This window comes from Salmo trutta, chromosome 16 (genome assembly GCF_901001165.1).
Source record: "Salmo trutta chromosome 16, fSalTru1.1, whole genome shotgun sequence".
Classification (NCBI taxonomy): Eukaryota; Metazoa; Chordata; class Actinopteri; order Salmoniformes; family Salmonidae; genus Salmo; species Salmo trutta.
Genome location: NC_042972.1, coordinates 4,753,341 through 4,778,736, shown reverse-complemented (window position 1 = coordinate 4,778,736; position 25,396 = coordinate 4,753,341). Strand labels below are relative to the sequence as shown.

At 43.4% G+C, this 25,396-nt stretch overlaps 1 protein-coding gene across 5 annotated transcripts in view; it reads right to left on the bottom strand.

Annotated features, from left to right (window-relative positions):
• Window positions 1–25,396, bottom strand: part of atg7 (ATG7 autophagy related 7 homolog (S. cerevisiae)) — a 111,315-nt gene that overhangs the window by 10,410 nt on the left and 75,509 nt on the right. The gene's annotated exons all lie outside the window — the stretch shown is intronic.

The following is a 25,396-nucleotide window of genomic DNA, read 5'->3' as shown; positions in this document are numbered from 1 at the left end:
CACTAATGGATGTATACATAAATCACTAAATATAGATAATTATAAACACTAACGTCAATGCAGAAGCCTGATTATTTGGATCAGTCGTCGGAGCTCCAATAACGAGGATAGAACAGGAAACAAGATACTTGAAATGAATTATTAATTAAAACCCCCCTAATTCACTACATCCACAGATAATCAGTCTCAGAAAGCCCCTAATTCACTACATCCACAGATAATCAGTCTCAGAAAGCCCCTAATTCACTACATCCACAGATAATCAGTCTCAGAAAGCCCCTAATCAAATTAACACAACACCTTCAATGCTCAAGTTAACTGCCAATCACTACAACATGCTGATGTCACAGAATATACTGAACAGTTATTTCCCATGTCGTGTTTCCATACCCTGTCTGTGTCAACGAGCTCACCTGGTAGTGTAGATGTTAGAGCCTGTAGACCAGTGTCCCAACTCCAGTCCCCCCCAACAGCCCAACTCCAGTCCCCCCCAACATCACACCTTTTTATTGGATCCTCGGACAAGCACACCTAATAGAACTTGTCAACTAATCATCAAGCCGTCAATTAGTAGAATCAGGTGAGTTTGTCCAGGGCTGCAACAAAAATGGGTGCTGTTGGGGGGACTGGAGGACTGGAGTTGGGCTGTTGGGGGGACTGGAGGAGGGCTGTTGGGGGGGGACTGGAGTTGGGCTGTTGGGGGGACTGGAGGACTGGAGTTGGGCTGTTGGGGGGACTGGAGGACTGGAGTTGGGCTGTTGGGGGGACTGGAGGACTGGAGTTGGGCTGTTGGGGGGACTGGAGGACTGGAGTTGGGCTGTTGGGGGGACTGGAGGACTGGAGTTGGGGGGGACTGGAGTTGGGCTGTTGGGGGGACTGGAGTTGGGCTGTTGGGGGGGACTGGAGGACTGGAGTTGGGGGGGACTGGAGTTGGGCTGTTGGGGGGACTGGAGACTGGAGTTGGGGGGGACTGGAGTTGGGCTGTTGGGGGGGGGACTGGAGTTGGGCTGTTGGGGGGGACTGGAGTTGGGCTGTTGGGGGGGACTGGAGTTGGGCTGTTGGGGGGGACTGGAGTTGGGCTGTTGGGGTGGACTGGAGTTGGGCTGTTGGGGGGGGACTGGAGTTGGGCTGTTGGGGGGGGACTGGAGTTGGGCTGTTGGGGGGGGACTGGAGTTGGGCTGTTGGGGGGGGGACTGGAGTTGGGCTGTTGGGGGGGGGACTGGAGGTGGGCTGTTGGGGGGGGGACTGGAGTTGGGCTGTTGGGGGGGGACTGGAGTTGGGCTGTTGGGGGGGACTGGAGTTGGGCTGTTGGGGGGGGACTGGAGTTGGGCTGTTGGGGGGGACTGGAGTTGGGCTGTTGGGGGGGGGACTGGAGTTGGGCTGTTGGGGGGGGACTGGAGTTGGGCTGTTGGGGGGGGACTGGAGTTGGGCTGTTGGGGGGGGACTGGAGTTGGGCTGTTGGGGGGGGACTGGAGTTGGCTGTTGGGGGGGACTGGAGTGGGGGGGGGGGACTGGAGTTGGGCTGTTGGGGGGGGGACTGGAGTTGGGCTGTGGGGGGGGACTGGAGTTGGGCTGTTGGGGGGCCTGGGTTGGGCTGTTGGGGGGGACTGGAGTTGGGCTGTTGGGGGGGGACTGGAGTTGGGCTGTTGGGGGGGGGACTGGAGTTGGGCTGTTGGGGGGGGACTGGAGTTGGGCTGTTGGGGGGGGACTGGAGTGGGCTGTTGGGGGACTGGAGGACTGGAGTTGGGCTGTTGGGGGACTGGAGGGACTGGAGTTGGGCTGTTGGGGGACTGGAGGACTGGAGTTGGGCTGTTGGGGGGACTGGAGGACTGGAGTTGGGCTGTTGGGGGGACTGGAGGACTGGAGTTGGGCTGTTGGGGGACTGGAGGACTGGAGTTGGGCTGTTGTGGGGACTGGAGGACTGGAGTTGGGCTGTTGGGGGACTGGAGTTGGGCTGTTGGGGGACTGGAGGACTGGAGTTGGGCTGTTGGGGGACTGGAGGACTGGAGTTGGGCTGTTGGGGGACTGGAGGACTGGAGTTGGGCTGTTGGGGGACTGGAGGACTGGAGTTGGGCTGTTAGGGGACTGGAGGACTGGAGTTGGGCTGTAGGGCTGGAGGACTGGAGTTGGGCTGTTGGGGGGACTGGAGTTGGGCTGTTGGGGGGACTGGAGTTGAGCTGTTGGGGGGACTGGAGGACTGGAGTTGGGCTGTTGGGGGGACTGGAGGACTGGAGTTGGGCTGTTGGGGGGACTGGAGGACTGGAGTTGGGCTGTTGGGGGGACTGGAGGACTGGAGTTGGGCTGTTGGGGGGACTGGAGGACTGGAGTTGGGCTGTTGGGGGACTGGAGGACTGGAGTTGGGCTGTTGGGGGACTGGAGGACTGGAGTTGGGCTGTTGGGGGGACTGGAGGACTGGAGTTGGGCTGTTGGGGGACTGGAGGACTGGAGTTGGGCTGTTGGGGGGACTGGAGGACTGGAGTTGGGCTGTTGGGGGACTGGAGTTGGGCTGTTGGGGGGACTGGAGGACTGGAGTTGGGCTGTTGGGGGGACTGGAGGACTGGAGTTGGGCTGTTGGGGGACTGGAGTTGGGCTGTTGGGGGGACTGGAGGACTGGAGTTGGGCTGTTGGGGGGACTGGAGGACTGGAGTTGGGCTGTTGGGGGGACTGGAGGACTGGAGTTGGGCTGTTGAGGGGACTGGAGGACTGGAGTTGGGCTGTTGGGGGGACTGGAGGACTGGAGTTGGGCTGTTGGGGGGACTGGAGGACTGGAGTTGGGCTGTTGGGGGGACTGGAGGACTGGAGTTGGGCTGTTGGGGGGACTGGAGGACTGGAGTTGGGCTGTTGGGGGGACTGGAGGACTGGAGTTGGGCTGTTGAGGGGACTGGAGGACTGGAGTTGGGCTGTTGGGGTACTGGAGTTGGGCTGTTGGGGTACTGGAGGACTGGAGTTGGGCTGTTGGGGTACTGGAGGACTGGAGTTGGGCTGTTGGGGGTACTGGAGGACTGGAGTTGGGCTGTTGGGGGTACTGGAGGACTGGAGTTGGGTTGTTGGGGGTACTGGAGTTGGGCTGTTGGGGGGACTGGAGGACTGGAGTTGGAAAACACTGCTGTAGAACCAAAACACAGCCGCTCACCACACCCCACACAAATGAAGAGATTTACACAACAAGCTCACCTGTGGTTTACCAGAAGCTATGGAAAAAGTTACTAAGACACCAAGACAATAGGACTACTTCCCGGGTGGCTGAGTTACCATAGCAGCTTGTTTGTATATTCCAGTAAGATACCAGTCTGGAATTGTAAAATCGGTCTGTCCCAGTAGGGCTTCAACTATCATAACAGCTGTGCCCGTCTGCCTGCCCGCCTGCCCGTCTGCCTGCCCGTCTGCCTGCCCGTCTGTCTGCCCGCCTGTCTGTCTGTCTGCCCGCCTGTCTGTCTGCCTGCCTGTCTGTCTGCCTGCCTGCCTGTCTGCCTGCCTGTCTGCCTGTCTGTCCCTGTATTACGTAGGAGTCCAGCCAGGTGTGATTCAGCAGGTTCCAGGCAGGATCAGAGGTGTTTTCATTAGTTAAGTATTGCCCAGTATCACTGAAAGATGTCCGTCAGTGTTTTCCCAAACACTCTTCTCAGGAATCTGTTCTTCTCCGTCTTCTCAGAAAACAGTTATTCTAACATGACAGAACGCAGCTCTACCTTTTAACAACGTTCATTATTCCTCTCCCATGTTTCAGAGGTAGATCAATGTCACACACACTCAGCGACTGACGTCAGAGTAAGTTAACAGAGGTCAGGGGTAGTTTAGTAGGGCCTGCGTGGTGTGTGTGTGTGTTCTGTGTTCTGAGACCAAGGCTAAGGAGGGAACAGAGCGAGCAGGCCAGCACTGAACCTGATGTAACTTGCTGTTCCGTGTGTGTGTGTGTGTGTGTGTGTGTGTGGTGTGTGTGTGTGTGTGTGTGTGTGTGTGGTGTGTGTGTGTGTGTTAGTCAGGCTGTGACAGAATAATGTCAGGAAGGGGTGTCTCCTCCCCACCAGCCCTGACACCAGTCCATCTACTTCCTCAATGAAGAGAGTATGACTGAATCCCCTCCTCTCCTCTCCTCCTCCAGCCCTGACACCAGTCCATCTACTTCCTCAATGAAGAGAGTATGACTGAATCCCCTCCTCTCCTCTCCTCCTCCAGCCCTGACACCAGTCCATCTACTTCCTCAATGAAGAGAGTATGACTGAATCCCCTCCTCTCCTCTCCTCCTCCAGCCCTGACACCAGTCCATCTACTTCCTCAATGAAGAGAGTATGACTGAATCCCCTCCTCTCCTCTCCTCCTCCAGCCCTGACACCAGTCCATCTACTTCCTCAATGAAGAGAGTATGACTGAATCCCCTCCTCTCCTCTCCTCCTCCAGCCCTGACACCAGTCCATCTACTTCCTCAATGAAGAGAGTATGACTGAATCCCCTCCTCTCCTCTCCCCCACCAGCCCTGACACCAGTCCATCTACTTCCTCAATGAAGAGAGTATGACTGAATCCCCTCCTCTCCTCTCCTCCTCCAGCCCTGACACCAGTCCATCTACTTCCTCAATGAAGAGAATATGACTGAATCCCCTCCTCTCCTCTCCTCCTCCAGCCCTGACACCAGTCCATCTACTTCCTCAATGAAGAGAGTATGACTGAATCCCCTCCTCTCCTCTCCCCCCACCAGCCCTGACACCAGTCCATCTACTTCCTCAATGAAGAGAGTATGACTGAATCCCCTCCTCTCCTCTCCTCCTCCAGCCCTGACACCAGTCCATCTACTTCCTCAATGAAGAGAGTATGACTGAATCCCCTCCTCTCCTCTCCTCCTCCAGCCCTGACACCAGTCCATCTACTTCCTCAATGAAGAGAGTATGACTGAATCCCCTCCTCTCCTCTCCCCCACCAGCCCTGACACCAGTCCATCTACTTCCTCAATGAAGAGAGTATGACTGAATCCCCTCCTCTCCTCTCCCCCACCAGCACTGACACCAGTCCATCTACTTCCTCAATGAAGAGAGTATGACTGAATCCCCTCCTCTCCTCTCCCCCACCAGCCCTGACACCAGTCCATCTACTTCCTCAATGAAGAGAGTATGACTGAATCCCCTCCTCTCCTCTCCCCCACCAGCCCTGACACCAGTCCATCTACTTCCTCAATGAAGAGAGTATGACTGAATCCCCTCCTCTCCTCTCCTCCTCCAGCCCTGACACCAGTCCATCTACTTCCTCAATGAAGAGAGTATGACTGAATCCCCTCCTCTCCTCTCCCCCACCAGCCCTGACACCAGTCCATCTACTTCCTCAATGAAGAGAGTATGACTGAATCCCCTCCTCTCCTCTCCTCCTCCAGCCCTGACACCAGTCCATCTACTTCCTCAATGAAGAGAGTATGACTGAATCCCCTCCTCTCCTCTCCTCCACCAGCCCTGACACCAATCCATCTACTTCCTCAATGAAGAGAGTATGACTGAATCCCCTCCTCTCCTCTCCCCCACCAGCCCTGACACCAGTCCATCTACTTCCTCAATGAAGAGAGTATGACTGAATCCCCTCCTCTCCTCTCCTCCTCCAGCCCTGACACCAGTCCATCTACTTCCTCAATGAAGAGAGTATGACTGAATCCCCTCCTCTCCTCTCCCCCACCAGCCCTGACACCAGTTTCTCTACTTCCTCAATGAAGAGAGTATGACTGAATCCCCTCCTCTCCTCTCCCCCACCAGCCCTGACACCAGTTTCTCTACTTCCTCAATGAAGAGAGTATGACTGAATCCCCTCCTCTCCTCTCCCCCACCAGCCCTGACACCAGTCCATCTACTTCCTCAATGAAGAGAGTATGACTGAATCCCCTCCTCTCCTCTCCCCCACCAGCCCTGACACCAGTCCATCTACTTCCTCAATGAAGAGAGTATGACTGAATCCCCTCCTCTCCTCTCCTCCTCCAGCCCTGACACCAGTTTCTCTACTTCCTCAATGAAGAGAGTATGACTGAATCCCCTCCTCTCCTCTCCTCCACCAGCCCTGACACCAGTCCATCTACTTCCTCAATGAAGAGAGTATGACTGAATCCCCTCCTCTCCTCTCCTCCTCCAGCCCTGACACCAGTTTCTCTACTTCCTCAATGAAGAGAGTATGACTGAATCCCCTCCTCTCCTCTCCTCCTCCAGCCCTGACACCAGTTTCTCTACTTCCTCAATGAAGAGAGTATGACTGAATCCCCTCCTCTCCTCTCCTCCCCACCAGCCCTGACACCAGTTTCTCTACTTCCTCAATGAAGAGAGTATGACTGAATCCCCTCCTCTCCTCTCCCCCACCAGCCCTGACACCAGTTTCTCTACTTCCTCAATGAAGAGAGTATGACTGAATCCCCTCCTCTCCTCTCCCCCACCAGCCCTGACACCAGTCCATCTACTTCCTCAATGAAGAGAGTATGACTGAATCCCCTCCTCTCCTCTCCTCCTCCAGCCCTGACACCAGTCCATCTACTTCCTCAATGAAGAGAGTATGACTGAATCCCCTCCTCTCCTCTCCCCCACCAGCCCTGACACCAGTTTCTCTACTTCGTCAATGAAGAGAGTATGACTGAATCCCCTCCTCTCCTCTCCTCCTCCAGCCCTGACACCAGTTTCTCTACTTCCTCAATGAAGAGAGTATGACTGAATCCCCTCCTCTCCTCTCCTCCCCACCAGCCCTGACACCAGTCCATCTACTTCCTCAATGAAGAGAGTATGACTGAATCCCCTCCTCTCCTCTCCTCCTCCAGCCCTGACACCAGTTTCTCTACTTCCTCAATGAAGAGAGTATGACTGAATCCCCTCCTCTCCTCTCCCCCACCAGCCCTGACACCAGTCCATCTACTTCCTCAATGAAGAGAGTATGACTGAATCCCCTCCTCTCCTCTCCTCCACCAGCCCTGACACCAGTTTCTCTACTTCCTCAATGAAGAGAGTATGACTGAATCCCCTCCTCTCCTCTCCCCCACCAGCCCTGACACCAGTTTCTCTACTTCCTCAATGAAGAGAGTATGACTGAATCTCCACTTCTAATTCTCCACGGTTTTCCAGAGGTTACACATGGACACTCCCAATCATGGATCTAAAAACCAAAGGATTGGTGTAAACGTACAATTGTGGCCAAAAGTGTTGAGAATGACACAAATATTAATTTTCACAAAGTTTGCTGCTTCAGTGTCTTTAGATATTTTTGTCAGATGTTACTATGGAATACTGAAGTATAATTACAAGCATTTCATAAGTGTCAAAGGCTTTTATTGACAATTACATGAAGTTGATGCAAAGAGTCAATATTTGCAGTGTTGACCCTTCTTTTTCAAGACCTCTGCAATCCGCCCTGGCATGCTGTCAATTAACTTCTGGGCCACATCCTGACTGATGGCAGCCCATTCTTGCATAATCAATGCTTGGAGTTTGTCAGAATTTGTGGGTTTTTGTTTGTCCACCCGCCTCTTGAGGATTGACCACAAGTTCTCAATGGGATTAAGGTCTGGGGAGTTTCCTGGCCATGGACCCAAAATATCGATGTTTTGTTCCCCGAGCCAACGTTGTGAAAATTAATATTTGTGTCATTCTCAAAACTTTTGGCCACGACTGTAGTGTGGAGGGAGTTTCACCACTGGAAAATCAATGAGAGAAAGTGTGTAAGTGCACACTTGGGGAGAAGGGTGAAGAATGAGGATGTGGGCGAAAAGTTTGATCGATTTATGTGAAGTTACTGAGGGATGATTGGAGGAGAGAAGGGGTCATGAGGAGGGGGAGGAGTTGGTAGAGAGAAGAGAGACAGGGGACTTGTAGTGGGAACAGGGTTATAGTGGGAACAGGGTTATAGTGGGAACAGGGTTATAGTGGGAACAGGGTTATAGTGGGAACAGGGTTATAGTGGGAACAGGGTTAGAGTGGGTTGGGTTATAGTGGGAACAGGGTTATAGTGGGAACAGGGTTATAGTGGGACAGGGCAGTAGTGGGAACAGGGTTATAGTGGGAACAGGGTTATAGTGGGAACAGGGTTATAGTGGGACAGGGCAGTAGTGGGAACAGGGTTATAGTGGGAACAGGGTTATAGTGGGAACATGGTTAGAGTGGGAACAGGGTTATAGTGGGAACAGGGTTAGAGTGGGAACAGGGTTAGAGTGGGAACAGGGTTAGAGTGGGAACAGGGTTATAGTGGGACAGGACAGGGGGACTTGTAGTGGGAACATGGTTATAGTGGGAACAGGGTTAGAGTGGGAACAGGGTTATAGTGGGGACAGGGTTATAGTGGGAACAGGGTTAGAGTGGGAACAGGGTTAGAGTGGGAACAGGGTTAGAGTGGGACAGGGTTATAGTGGGACAGGACAGGGGGGACTTGTAGTGGGAACAGGGTTAGAGTGGGACAGGGCAGTAGTGGGAACATGGTTAGAGTGGGAACATGGTTAGAGTGGGAACATGGTTATAGTGGGAACAGGGTTATAGTGGGACAGGACAGGGGGGACTTGTAGTGGGAACAGGGTTATAGTGGGAACAGGGTTAGAGTGGGAACAGGGTTATAGTGGGAACATGGTTAGAGTGGGAACATGGTTAGAGTGGGAACATGGTTATAGTGGGAACAGGGTTATAGTGGGAACAGGGTTAGAGTGGGAACAGGGTTATAGTGGGAACAGGGTTATAGTGGGACAGGGTTATAGTGGGAACAGGGTTATAGTGGGGACAGGGTTATAGTGGGACAGGGCAGGGGGACTTGTAGTGGGAACAGAGTTAGAGTGGGACAGGACAGGGGGGACTTGTAGTGGGAACAGGGTTAGAGTGGGACAGGACAGGGGGGACTTGTAGTGGGAACAGGGTTAGAGTGGGACAGGACAGGGGGGACTTGTAGTGGGAACAGGGTTATAGTGGGACAGGGCAGTAGTGGGAACAGGGTTATAGTGGGAACAGGGCAGGGGGACTTGTAGTGGGAACAGGGTTATAGTGGGAACAGGGTTATAGTGGGAACAGGGTTATAGTGGGAACAGGGTTATAGTGGGAACAGGCTTATAGTGGGACAGGGCAGGGGGGCTTGTAGTGGGAACAGGGTTATAGTGGGACAGGACAGGGGGACTTGTAGTGGGAACAGGGTTATAGTGGGAACAGGGTTAGAGTGGGACAGGGTTAGAGTGGGACAGGGTTAGAGTGGGACAGGGCAGGGGGGCTTGTAGTGGGAACAGGGTTAGAGTGGGACAGGGCAGGGGGAACTTGTAGTGGGAACAGGGTTAGAGTGAAGATCCCAGCTGAGGTCATGTCCTGCCTGTGTTTTCTAACTCCCCAGAACCAGGCTTAGAGGGGGAGGAAGAGATGAGAGGGAGGAGGGAGAGAGTGTTTCAGAAACACCAGGGTTTTTTCCCAGCAGGGGCCCTGGACTGCTTTCCTGCATGGCCTCTCCTCTCTCCCAGGCTGTCACCACCTTACACAGTCATACAGTCCCTACAGTACAGTCAGCACTGAACAACCAACACTTAACAACCAACCAGTACTGGCAATCTGTACTATAGCTAACCCTGAGTCCTACTAATTACCCACAACAACCCAGAACCATCCCAAACATCTACCACCACAAACTTAAACTCACCATCCCCAAACTACCCTCACCATCCCCAAACTACCCTCACCATCCCCAAACTACCCTCACCATCCCCAAACTACCCTCACCATCCCCAAACTACCCTCACCATCGCCAAACTACCCTCACCATCCCCAAACTACCCTCACCATCCCCAAACTACCCTCACCATCCCCAAACTACCCTCACCATCCCCAAACTACCCTCACCCTCCCCAAACTACCCTCACCCTCCCCAAACTACCCTCACCATCCCCAAACTACCCTCACCATCCCCAAACTACCCTCACCATCCCCAAACTACCCTCACCATCCCCAAACTACCCAAAACCATCCCCAAACTACCCAAAACCATCCCCAAACTACCCAAAACCATCCCCAAACTACCCTCACCATCCCCAAACTACCCTCACCATCCCCAAACTACCCTCACCATCCCCAAACTACCCTCACCATCCCCAAACTACCCTCACCCTCCCCAAACTACCCTCACCATCCCCAAACTACCCTCACCATCCCCAAACTACCCAAAACCATCCCCAAACTACCCAAAACCATCCCCAAACTACCCAAAACCATCCCCAAACTACCCAAAACCATCCCCAAACTACCCTCACAATCCCCAAACTACCCTCAACATCCCCAAACTACCCTCAACATCCCCAAACTACCCTCACCATCCCCAAACTACCCAAAACCATCCCCAAACTACCCTCACCATCCCCAAACTACCCAAAACCATCCCCAAACTACCCTCACCATCCCCAAACTACCCAAAACCATCCCTAAACTACCCTCACTATCCCCAAACTACCCAAAACCACTCCACAAAGAGTATCTCTCTGATCCTCCCTCAACTTGCCCCACCCTTAGTCACCCTTCTCTCTCGGCTCCATTTCCAGCAGATTCACTTAAATACCAGCTAGAAAAACACAGTCCGTCTCTCCTGGGTGTGGGGGGAGAGAGAGGGAGAGAGAGACAGACAGACAGAGAGACAGAGAGACAGAGAGACAGAGAGACAGAGAGACAGACAGAGAGACAGAGAGACAGACAGACAGAGAGACAGAGAGACAGACAGACAGAGAGACAGACAGACAGAGAGACAGACAGACAGACAGACAGACAGACAGACAGACAGACAGACAGACAGACAGACAGACAGACAGACAGACAGACAGACAGACAGACAGACAGACAGACAGACCGAGAGAGCGAGAGAGCGAGCAAGCGAGAGAGAGACAGAGAGAGAGAGAGAGAGTGAGAGAGAGAGAAGCACCAGCTGTGGTTTGTTGTTCCTCTGGATAGAGAGAGGCCGTGCAACTCCACTCCCTCTCTCTCTCTCTCTCTCTCTCTCTCTCTCTCTCTCCCTTTTCCTCTTCCTGTCACTTTTTTTTTAAGCCTCTCTATTTATCTTTCAGTCTCTCTCTCTTGCTCTCTCTCCCTCTTCCTGTCTCTCTCTCTCTCTCTCTCCCTCTTCCTGTCTCTCTCTTTTTCTCTCGCTCTACCCCAATGTTCCTATCTTTATCTCGCTCCCTTTTCCGGTCTCTCTCTCCCTTTTTTTTAATCTCCCTCTCTCATAGTGTGTGTGTGTGTGTGTGTGTGTGTGTGTGTGTGTGTGTGTGCAACACATTTCCTTCCCTACATAAGCGGTTCAGGAAAACCCTTGCCAGTGATTCCGTCCCAAACCCTGTTTATTTCACAGTGACTTAAAAAGTGACTATAAAAATCAGCTATAGTTCTCCTGTATTGTACTGAATATCATCCGAAACGGACACAGAATAAACACCCACAGCTAAACTCAGTAGCCGGATGTTTTGTGTTTTACTGGCTGGAAGTACATTCAACAATGTATGAAAGAAAGATAAAAATATACTATATCTCAGAAAATGTTTAACAGACTTGTTTCCTCAAAATGTTAAACCTCACCCCCGAGGAAAACACCACCACTACCACTACAATACCACTACAATACCACTACAATACCACTACAATACCACTACCCTACCACTACCACTACTACTACACTACTACCACTACAATACCACTACACTACCACTACACTACCACTACACTACCACTACACTACCACTACAATACCACTACACTACCACTACACTACCACTACACTACCACTACACTACCACTACACTACCACTATTACTACCACTACAATACCACTACACTACCACTATTACTACCACTACACTACCACTATTACTACCACTACAATACCACTACACTACCACTATTACTACCACTACACTACCACTATTACTACCACTACACTACCACTACACTACCACTATTACTACCACTACTACCACTACAATACCACTACACTACCACTACACTACCACTACACTACCACTACAATACCACTACACTACCACTATTACTACCACTACACTACCACTACAATACCACTACACTACCACTACACTACCACTACACTACCACTATTACTACCACTACAATACCACTACTAGTATTACTACCACTACACTACCACTACTAGTATTACTACCACTACACTACCACTACTAGTATTACTACCACTACAATAACACTACTAGTATTACTACACCTACTAGTATTACTACCACTACTAGTATTACTACCACTACAATACCACTACTAGTATTACTACCACTACAATAATACCACTAGTATTACTACACCTACTAGTATTACTACCACTACTAGTATTACTACACCTACTAGTATTACTACCACTACTAGTATTACTACACCTACTAGTATTACTACCACTACTAGTATTACTACCACTACAATACCACTACTAGTATTACTACACCTACTAGTATTACTACCACTACTAGTATTACTACCACTACACTACCACTACTAGTATTACTACCACTACAATAACACTACTAGTATTACTACCACTACTAGTATTACTACCACTACTAGTATTACTACCACTACTAGTATTACTACCACTACTAGTATTACTACCACTACAATACCACTACTAGTATTACTACAACTACAATAACACTACTAGTATTACTACCACTACAATAACACTACTAGTATTAATACCACTACTAGTATTACTACCACTACAATACCACTACTAGTATTACTACAACTACAATACCACTACTAGTATTACTACCACTACAATACCACTACTAGTATTACTACCACTACTAGTATTACTACCACTACTAGTATTACTACCACTACAATACCACTACTAGTATTACTACCACTACAATACCACTACTAGTATTACTACCCTACCAGTATTACTACCACTACAATACCACTACTAGTATTACTACCCCTACTAGTATTACTACCACTACTATTATTACTACCACTACAATACCACTACTAGTATTACTACCACTACAATACCACTACTAGTATTACTACCACTACTAGTATTACTACCACTACAATAACACTACTAGTATTACTACCACTACAATACCACTACTAGTATTACTACCACTACAATACCACTACTAGTATTACTACCACTACTAGTATTACTACCACTACTAGTATTACTACCACTACAATACCACTACTAGCATTACTACCACTACAATACCACTACTAGTATTACTACCACTACTAGCATTACTACCACTACAATACCACTACTAGTATTACTACCACTACTAGCATTACTACCACTACAATACCACTACTAGTATTACTACCACTACTAGTATTACTACCACTACAATACCACTACTAGTATTACTACCACTACAATACCACTACTAGAATTACTACCACTACAATACCACTACTAGTATTACTACCACTACAATACCACTACTAGTATTACTACCACTACTAGTATTACTACCACTACAATACCACTACTAGTATTACTACCACTACAATACCACTACTAGTATTACTACCACTACTAGTATTACTACCACTACTAGTATTACTACCACTACAATACCACTACTAGTATTACTACCACTACTAGTATTACTACCACTACTAGTATTACTACCACTACAATACCACTACTAGTATTACTACCACTACAATACCACTACTAGTATTACTACCACTACTAGTATTACTACCACTACTAGCATTACTACCACTACTAGTATTACTACCACTACAATACCACTACTAGTATTACTACCACTACAATACCACTACTAGTATTACTACCACTACTAGTATTACTACCACTACTAGCATTACTGCCACTACTAGTATTACTACCACTACTAGTATTACTACCACTACAATACCACTACTAGTATTACTACCACTACAATACCACTACTAGTATTACTACCACTACTAGTATTACTACCACTACTACTACCACTACTAGTATTACTACCACTACAATACCACTACTAGTATTACTACGACTACTAGTATTACTACCACTACTAGTATTACTACTAGTATTACTACCACTACTAGTATTACTACCACTACAATACCACTACTAGCATTACTACCCCTACAATACCACTACTAGTATTACTACCACTACTAGTATTACTACCACTACAATACCACTACTAGTATTACTACCACTACAATACCACTACTAGTATTACTACCACTACTAGTATTACTACCACTACAATACCACTACTAGCATTACTACCCCTACAATACCACTACTAGTATTACTACCACTACTAGTATTACTACCACTACAATACCACTACTAGTATTACTACCACTACAATAACACTACTAGTATTACTACCCCTACAATAACACTACTAGTATTACTACCACTACTAGCATTACTACCACTACTAGTATTACTACCACTACTAGTATTACTACCCCTACAATACCACTACTAGCATTACTACCACTACTAGTATTACTACCACTACAATACCACTACTAGTATTACTACCACTACAATAACACCACTAGTATTACTACCACTACTAGCATTACTACCACTACTAGTATTACTACCACTACAATAACACCACTAGTATTACTACCACTACAATACCATTTCTAGTATTACTACCACTACACTACCACTACTAGTATTACTACCACTACAATACCACTACTAGTATTACTACCACTACAATACCACTACTAGTATTACTACCACTACTAGTATTACTACCACTACAATACCACTACTAGTATTACTACCACTACTAGTATTACTACCACTACAATACCACTACTAGTATTACTACCACTACTAGTATTACTACCACTACTAGTATTACTACCACTACTAGTATTACTACCACTACTAGTATTACTACCACTACAATACCACTACTAGTATTACTACCACTACTAGTATTACTACCACTACAATACCACTACTAGCATTACTACCACTACACTACCACTACTAGTATTACTACCACTACAATACCACTACTAGTATTACTATCACTACAATACCACTACTAGTATTACTACCACTACAATACCACTACTAGTATTACTACCACTACAATACCACTACTAGTATTACTACCACTACTAGTATTACTACCCCTACAATACCACTACTAGTATTACTACCACTACTAGTATTACTACCACTACAATACCACTACTAGTATTACTACCACTACTAGTATTACTACCACTACAATACCACTACTAGTATTACTACCACTACTAGTATTACTACGACTACTAGTATTACTACCACTACAATACCACTACTAGTATTACTACCACTACAATACCACTACTAGTATTACTACCACTACAATACCACTACTAGTATTACTACCACTACTAGTATTACTACCACTACTAGTATTACTACCACTACAATACCACTACTAGTATTACTACCACTACAATACCACTACTAGTATTACTACCACTACCAGTATTACTACCACTACAATACCACTACTAGTATTACTACCACTACTAGTATTACTACCACTACTAGTATTACTACCACTACAATACCACTACTAGTATTACTACCACTACAATACCACTACTAGTATTACTACCACTACTAGTATTACTACCACTACAATAACACTACTAGTATTACTACCACTACAATACCACTACTAGTATTACTACCACTACTAGTATTACTACCACTACAATACCACTACTAGTATTACTACCACTACTAGTATTACTACCCACTACTAGTATTACTACCACTACCATACCACTACTAGCATTACTAACCACTACAATACCACTACTAGTATTACTACCACTACTAGCATTACTACCACTACAATACCACTACTAGTATTACTACACTACTAGCATTTACTAACACTACAATACCACTACTAGTATTACTACCACTACTAGTATTACTACCACTACATACCACTACTAGTATTACTACCACTACAATACCACTACTAGAATTACTACCACTACAATACCAACTACTGTATTACTACCCACTACAATACCACTACTAGTATTACTACCACTACTAGTATTATCCACTACCATACCACTACTAGTATTACTACCACTACTAGTATTCCTACCACTACTAGTATTACTACCACTACAATACCACTACTAGTATTACTACCACTACTAGTATTACTACCCACTCTAGTATTACTACCACTACAATACCACTACTAGTATTACTACCACTACAATACCACTACTAGTATTACTACCACTACTAGTATTACTACCACTACTAGCATTACTACCACTACTAGTATTACTACCACTACTAGTATTACTACCACTACAATACCACTACTAGTATTACTACCACTACAATACCACTACTAGTATTACTACCACTACTAGTATTACTACCACTACTAGCATTACTGCCACTACTAGTATTACTACCACTACTAGTATTACTACCACTACAATACCACTACTAGTATTACTACCACTACAATACCACTACTAGTATTACTACCACTACTAGTATTACTACCACTACTACTACCACTACTAGTATTACTACCACTACTAGTATTACTACCACTACAATACCACTACTAGTATTACTACGACTACTAGTATTACTACCACTACTAGTATTACTACTAGTATTACTACCACTACTAGTATTACTACCACTACAATACCACTACTAGCATTACTACCCCTACAATACCACTACTAGTATTACTACCACTACTAGTATTACTACCACTACAATACCACTACTAGTATTACTACCACTACTAGTATTACTACCACTACAATACCACTACTAGCATTACTACCCCTACAATACCACTACTAGTATTACTACCACTACTAGTATTACTACCACTACAATACCACTACTAGTATTACTACCACTACAATAACACTACTAGTATTACTACCCCTACAATAACACTACTAGTATTACTACCACTACTAGCATTACTACCACTACTAGTATTACTACCACTACTAGTATTACTACCCCTACAATACCACTACTAGCATTACTACCACTACTAGTATTACTACCACTACAATACCACTACTAGTATTACTACCACTACAATAACACCACTAGTATTACTACCACTACTAGCATTACTACCACTACTAGTATTACTACCACTACAATAACACCACTAGTATTACTACCACTACAATACCATTTCTAGTATTACTACCACTACACTACCACTACTAGTATTACTACCACTACAATACCACTACTAGTATTACTACCACTACAATACCACTACTAGTATTACTACCACTACTAGTATTACTACCACTACAATACCACTACTAGTATTACTACCACTACAATACCACTACTAGTATTACTACCACTACTAGTATTACTACCACTACAATACCACTACTAGTATTACTACCACTACTAGTATTACTACCACTACTAGTATTACTACCACTACTAGTATTACTACCACTACAATACCACTACTAGTATTACTACCACTACTAGTATTACTACCACTACAATACCACTACTAGCATTACTACCACTACACTACCACTACTAGTATTACTACCACTACAATACCACTACTAGTATTACTATCACTACAATACCACTACTAGTATTACTACCACTACAATACCACTACTAGTATTACTACCACTACAATACCACTACTAGTATTACTACCACTACTAGTATTACTACCCCTACAATACCACTACTAGTATTACTACCACTACTAGTATTACTACCACTACAATACCACTACTAGTATTACTACCACTACTAGTATTACTACCACTACAATACCACTACTAGTATTACTACCACTACTAGTATTACTACGACTACTAGTATTACTACCACTACAATACCACTACTAGTATTACTACCACTACAATACCACTACTAGTATTACTACCACTACTAGTATTACTACCACTACAATAACACTACTAGTATTACTACCACTACAATACCACTACTAGTATTACTACCACTACTAGTATTACTACCACTACAATACCACTCCTAGCATTACTACCACTACTAGTATTACTACCCCTACAATAACACTCCTAGTATTACTACCACTACAATAACACTACTAGTATTACTACCACTACAATACCACTACTAGTATTACTACCACTACAATACCACTACTAGCATTACTACCACTACAATACCACTACTAGTATTACTACCACTACAATAACACTACTAGTATTACTACCACTACTAGTATTACTACCACTACAATAACACTACTAGTATTACTACCACTACTAGTATTACTACCACTACTAGTATTACTACCACTACTAGTATTACTACCACTACTAGTATTACTATCACTACAATACCACTACTAGTATTACTACCCCTACAATACCACTACTAGTATTACTACTAGTATTACTACCACTACTAGTATTACTACTAGTATTACTACCACTACAATACCACTACTAGTATTACTACCACTACTAGTATTACTACCACTACTAGTATTACTACCACTACTAGTATTACTACCACTACAATACCACTACTAGTATTACTACCACTACTAGTATTACTACCACTACTAGTATTACTACCACTACTAGTATTACTACCACTACTAGTATTAATACCACTACAATACCACTACTAGTATTACTACCACTACAATACCACTAGTAGCATTACTACCACTACTAGTATTACTACCCCTACAATACCACTACTAGTATTACTACAACTACAATACCACTACTAGTATTACTACCACTACTAGTATTACTACCACTACAATACCACTACTAGTATTACTACCACTACAATACCACTACTAGTATTCTACCACTACTGTATTACTACCACTACTAGTATTATACCTACAATACCACTACTAGTATTACTACCCCTACAATACCACTACTAGTATTACTACAACTACAATACCACTACTAGTATTACTACCACTACTAGTATTACTACCACTACAATACCACTACTAGTATTACTACCACTACAATACCACTACTAGTATTACTACCACTACTAGCATTACTACCACTACTAGTATTACTACCACTACAATACCACTACTAGTATTACTACCACTACTAGTATTACTACCACTACAATACCACTACTAGTATTACTACCACTACAATACCACTACTAGTATTACTACCACTACTAGTATTACTACCACTACTAGTATTACTACCACTACTAGTATTACTACCACTACAATACCACTACTAGTATTACTACCACTACTAGTATTACTACCACTACAATACCACTACTAGTATTACTACCACTACAATACCACTACTAGTATTACTACCACTACAATACCACTACTAGTATTACTACCCCTACAATAACACTACTAGTATTACTACCACTACTAGTATTACTACCACTACTAGTATTACTACCACTACTAGTATTACTACCACTACTAGCATTACTACCACTACAATACCACTACTAGTATTACTACCCCTACAATACCACTACTAGTATTACTACCCCTACAATAACACTACTAGTATTACTACCACTACTAGTATTACTACCACTACTAGTATTACTACCACTACAATACCACTACTAGTATTACTACCACTACAATAACACTCCTAGTATTACTACCACTACAATAACACTCCTAGTATTACTACCCCTACAATACCACTACTAGTATTACTACCACTACTAGTATTACTACCACTACAATAACACTACTAGTATTACTACCACTACTAGTATTACTACCACTACTAGTATTACTACCACTACTAGTATTACTACCACTACAATACCACTACTAGTATTACTACAACTACAATAACACTACTAGTATTACTACCACTACAATACCACTACTAGTATTACTACCACTACAATACTACCAATACCCCTACTAGTATTATACCACTACAATACCACTACTAGAATTACTACCACTACTAGTACTTACTACCACTACTAGTATTACTACCACTACAATACCACTACTAGTATACTACCACTACTAGTATTACACCACTACTAGTATTACTACCACTACAATACCACTACTAGTATTATACCACTACTAGTATTACTACCAACTACAATACCACTACTAGTATTACTACCACTACAATACCACTACCTAGTATTACTACCACTACAATACCACTACTAAGTAATTACTACCACTACTAGTATTATACACTACAATACCACTACTAGTATTACTACCACTACACTACCACTACTAGTATTACTACAACTACAATACCACTACTAGTATTACTACCCTACAATACCAATACTAGTATTACTACCACTACTAGTATTGCTACCACTACAATACCACTACTAGTTATTACTACCACTACTAGTATACTAACCACTACTAGTATTACTACCACTACAATACCACTACTAGTATTACTACCACTACAATACCACTACTAGTATTACTACCACTACAATACCACTACTAGTATTACTACCACTACTAGTATTACTACCCCTACAATACCACTACTAGTATTACTACCACTACTAGTATTACTACCACTACAATACCACTACTAGTATTACTACCACTACAATAACACTACTAGTATTACTACCACTACAATACCACTACTAGTATTACTACCACTACTAGTATTACTACCACTACAATACCACTACTAGTATTACTACCACTACAATACCACTACTAGTATTACTACCCCTACAATACCACTACTAGTATTACTACCCCTACAATAACACTACTAGTATTACTACCACTACTAGTATTACTACCACTACAATAACACTACTAGTATTACTACCACTACTAGTATTACTACCACTACTAGTATTACTACCACTACAATACCACTACTAGTATTACTACCACTACTAGTATTACTACCACTACTAGTATTACTACCACTACTAGTATTACTACCACTACTAGTATTACTACCACTACAATACCACTACTAGCATTACTACCACTACTAGTATTACTACCACTACTAGTATTACTACCACTACTAGTATTACTACCACTACTAGTATTACTACCACTACAATAACACTCCTAGTATTACTACCACTACTAGTATTACTACCACTACTAGTATTACTACCACTACAATACCACTACTAGTATTACTACCACTACTAGTATTACTACCACTACTAGTATTACTACCACTACAATACCACTACTAGCATTACTACCACTACTAGTATTACTACCACTACTAGTATTACTACCACTACAATACCACTACTAGTATTACTACCACTACTAGTATTACTACCACTACTAGTATTACTACCACTACAATACCACTACTAGCATTACTACCACTACTAGTATTACTACCACTACTAGTATTACTACCACTACAATACCACTACTAGTATTACTACCACTACAATACCACTACTAGTATTACTACCACTACACTACCACTACTAGTATTACTACCACTACAATACCACTACTAGTATTACTACCACTACAATACCACTACTAGTATTACTACCACTACTAGTATTACTACCACTACAATAACACTACTAGTATTACTACCACTACTAGTATTACTACCACTACAATACCACTACTAGCATTACTACCACTACTAGTATTACTACCACTACAATAACACCACTAGTATTACTACCACTACAATACCACTACTAGTATTACTACCACTACAATACCACTACTAGTATTACTACCACTACAATACCACTACTAGAATTACTACCACTACAATACCACTACTAGTATTACTACCACTACTAGTATTACTACCACTACTAGTATTACTACCCCTACAATACCACTACTAGTATTACTACCACTACAATACCACTACTAGTATTACTACCACTACAATACCACTACTAGTATTACTACCCCTACAATACCACTACTAGTATTACTACCACTACAATAACACTACTAGCATTACTACCACTACTAGTATTACTACCACTACTAGTATTACTACCACTACAATACCACTACTAGTATTACTACCACTACTAGTATTACTACCACTACTAGTATTACTACCACTACTAGTATTACTACCACTACAATACCACTACTAGTATTACTACCACTACAATAACACTACTAGCATTACTACCACTACTAGTATTACTACCACTACAATACCACTACTAGTATTACTACCACTACTAGTATTACTACCACTACAATAACAATACTAGTATTACTACCACTACAATAACACTACTAGTATTACTACCACTACAATACCACTACTAGTATTACTACCACTACTAGTATTACTACCACTACAATACCACTACTAGTATTACTACCACTACCAGTATTACTACCCCTGCAATACCACTACAATACCACTACTAGTATTACTACCACTACTAGTATTACTACCCTGCAATACCACTACAATACCACTACTAGTATTACTACCACTACAATACCACTACTAGTATTACTACCACTACTAGTATTACTACCACTACAATACCACTACTAGTATTACTACCACTACTAGTATTACTACCACTACTAGTATTACTACCACTACTAGTATTACTACCACTACAATACCACTACTAGTATTACTACCACTACAATACCACTACTAGTATTACTACCACTACAATACCACTACTAGTATTACTACCACTACACTACCACTACTAGTATTACTACCCCTGCAATACCACTACAATACCACTACTAGTATTACTACCACTACAATACCACTACTAGTATTACTACCACTACTAGTATTACTACCACTACAATACCACTACTAGTATTACTACCACTACTAGTATTACTACCACTACTAGTATTACTACCACTACTAGTATTACTACCACTACAATACCACCCCTAGTATTACTACCACTACACTACCACTACTAGTATTACTACCACTACTAGTATTACTACCACTACAATACCACTACTAGTATTACTACCACTACTAGTATTACTACCACTACTAGTATTACTACCACTACAATACCACTACTAGTATTACTACCACTACAATAACACTACTAGTATTACTACCACTACAATAACACTACTAGTATTACTACCACTACAATACCACTACTAGTATTACTACCACTACTAGTATTACTACCACTACAATAACACTACTAGTATTACTACCACTACAATACCACTACTAGTATTACTACCACTACTAGTATTACTACCACTACAATAACACTACTAGTATTACTACCACTACAATACCACTACTAGTATTACTACCACTACCAGTATTACTACCACTACAATACCACTCCTAGCATTACTACCACTACTAGTATTACTACCACTACAATAACACTACTAGTATTACTACCACTACACTACCACTACTAGTATTACTACCACTACTAGTATTACTACCACTACACTACCACTACTAGCATTACTACCACTACTAGTATTACTACCACTACAATACCACTACTAGTATTACTACCACTACTAGTATTACTACCACTACAATACCACTACTAGTATTACTACCACTACAATACCACTACTAGTATTACTACCACTACTAGTATTACTACCACTACAATACCACTACTAGTATTATTACCACTACAATACCACTACTAGTATTACTACCACTACTAGTATTACTACCACTACAATACCACTACTAGTATTACTACCACTACCAGTATTACTACCACTACAATACCACTACTAGTATTACTACCACTACTAGTATTACTACCACTACTAGTATTACTACCACTACAATACCACTACTAGTATTACTACCACTACTAGTATTACTACCACTACTAGTATTACTACCACTACTAGTATTACTACCACTACAATACCACTACTAGTATTACTACCACTACTAGCATTACTACCACTACAATACCACTACTAGTATTACTACCACTACTAGTATTACTACCACTACAATACCACTACTAGTATTACTACCACTACCAGTATTACTACCACTACAATACCACTACTAGTATTACTACCACTACTAGTATTACTACCACTACAATACCACTACTAGCATTACTACCACTACTAGTATTACTACCACTACTAGTATTACTACCACTACAATACCACTACTAGTATTACTACCACTACTAGTATTACTACCACTACTAGTATTACTACCACTACAATACCACTACTAGTATTACTACCACTACAATACCACTACTAGTATTACTACCACTACTAGTATTACTACCACTACAATACCACTACTAGTATTACTACCTAGTATTACTACCACTACAATACCACTACTAGTATTACTACCACTACAATACCACTACTAGTATTACTACCACTACAATACCACAACTAGTATTACTACCACTACTAGTATTACTACCACTACTAGTATTACTACCACTACTAGTATTACTACCACTACAATACCACTACTAGTATTACTACCCCTACAATATCACTACCACTACTACTACCCCTACAATAACACTACTAGTATTACTACCACTACTAGTATTACTACCACTACTAGTATTACTACCACTACTAGTATTACTACCACTACAATACCACTACTAGTATTACTACCACTACTAGTATTACTACCACTACTAGTATTACTACCACTACAATACCACTACTAGTATTACTAACACTACTAAACTCAGCAAAATAAATAAACTTCCTTTTTTCAGGACTCCGTCTTTCAAAGATAATTCGTAAAAATCCAAATAACTTCACAGATCTTCATTGTAAAGGGTTTAAACACCGTTTCCCCATGCTTGTTCAATTAACCATAAACAATTAATGAACATGCACCTGTGGAACGGTCGTTAAGACACTAACAGCTTACAGACGGTAGGCAATTAAGGTCACAGTTATGAAAAGTTAGGACACTAAAGAGGCCTTTCTACTGACTCTGAAAAACACCAAAAGAAAGATGCCCAGGGTCCCTGCTCATCTGCGTGAACGTGCCTTAGGCATGCTGCAAGGAGGCATGAGGACTGCAGATGTGGCCAGGGCAATAAATTGCAATGTCCGTACTGTGAGACGCCTAAGACAGCGCTACAGGGAGATAGACAGCTGATCGTCCTCGCAGTAGCAGACCACATGTAACAACACCTGCACAGGATCGGTACATCCAAACATCACATCTGCGGGACAGGTACAGGGTGGCAACAACAACTGCCCGAGTTACACCAGGAACACACAATCCCTCCATCAGTGCTCAGACTGTCCGCAATAGGCTGAGAGAGGCTGGACTGAGGGCTTGTAAGGCAGGTCCTGTTGTAAGACAGGTCCTAACCAGACATCACCAGCAACAACGTCGCTTATGGGCACAAACCCACCGTCGCTG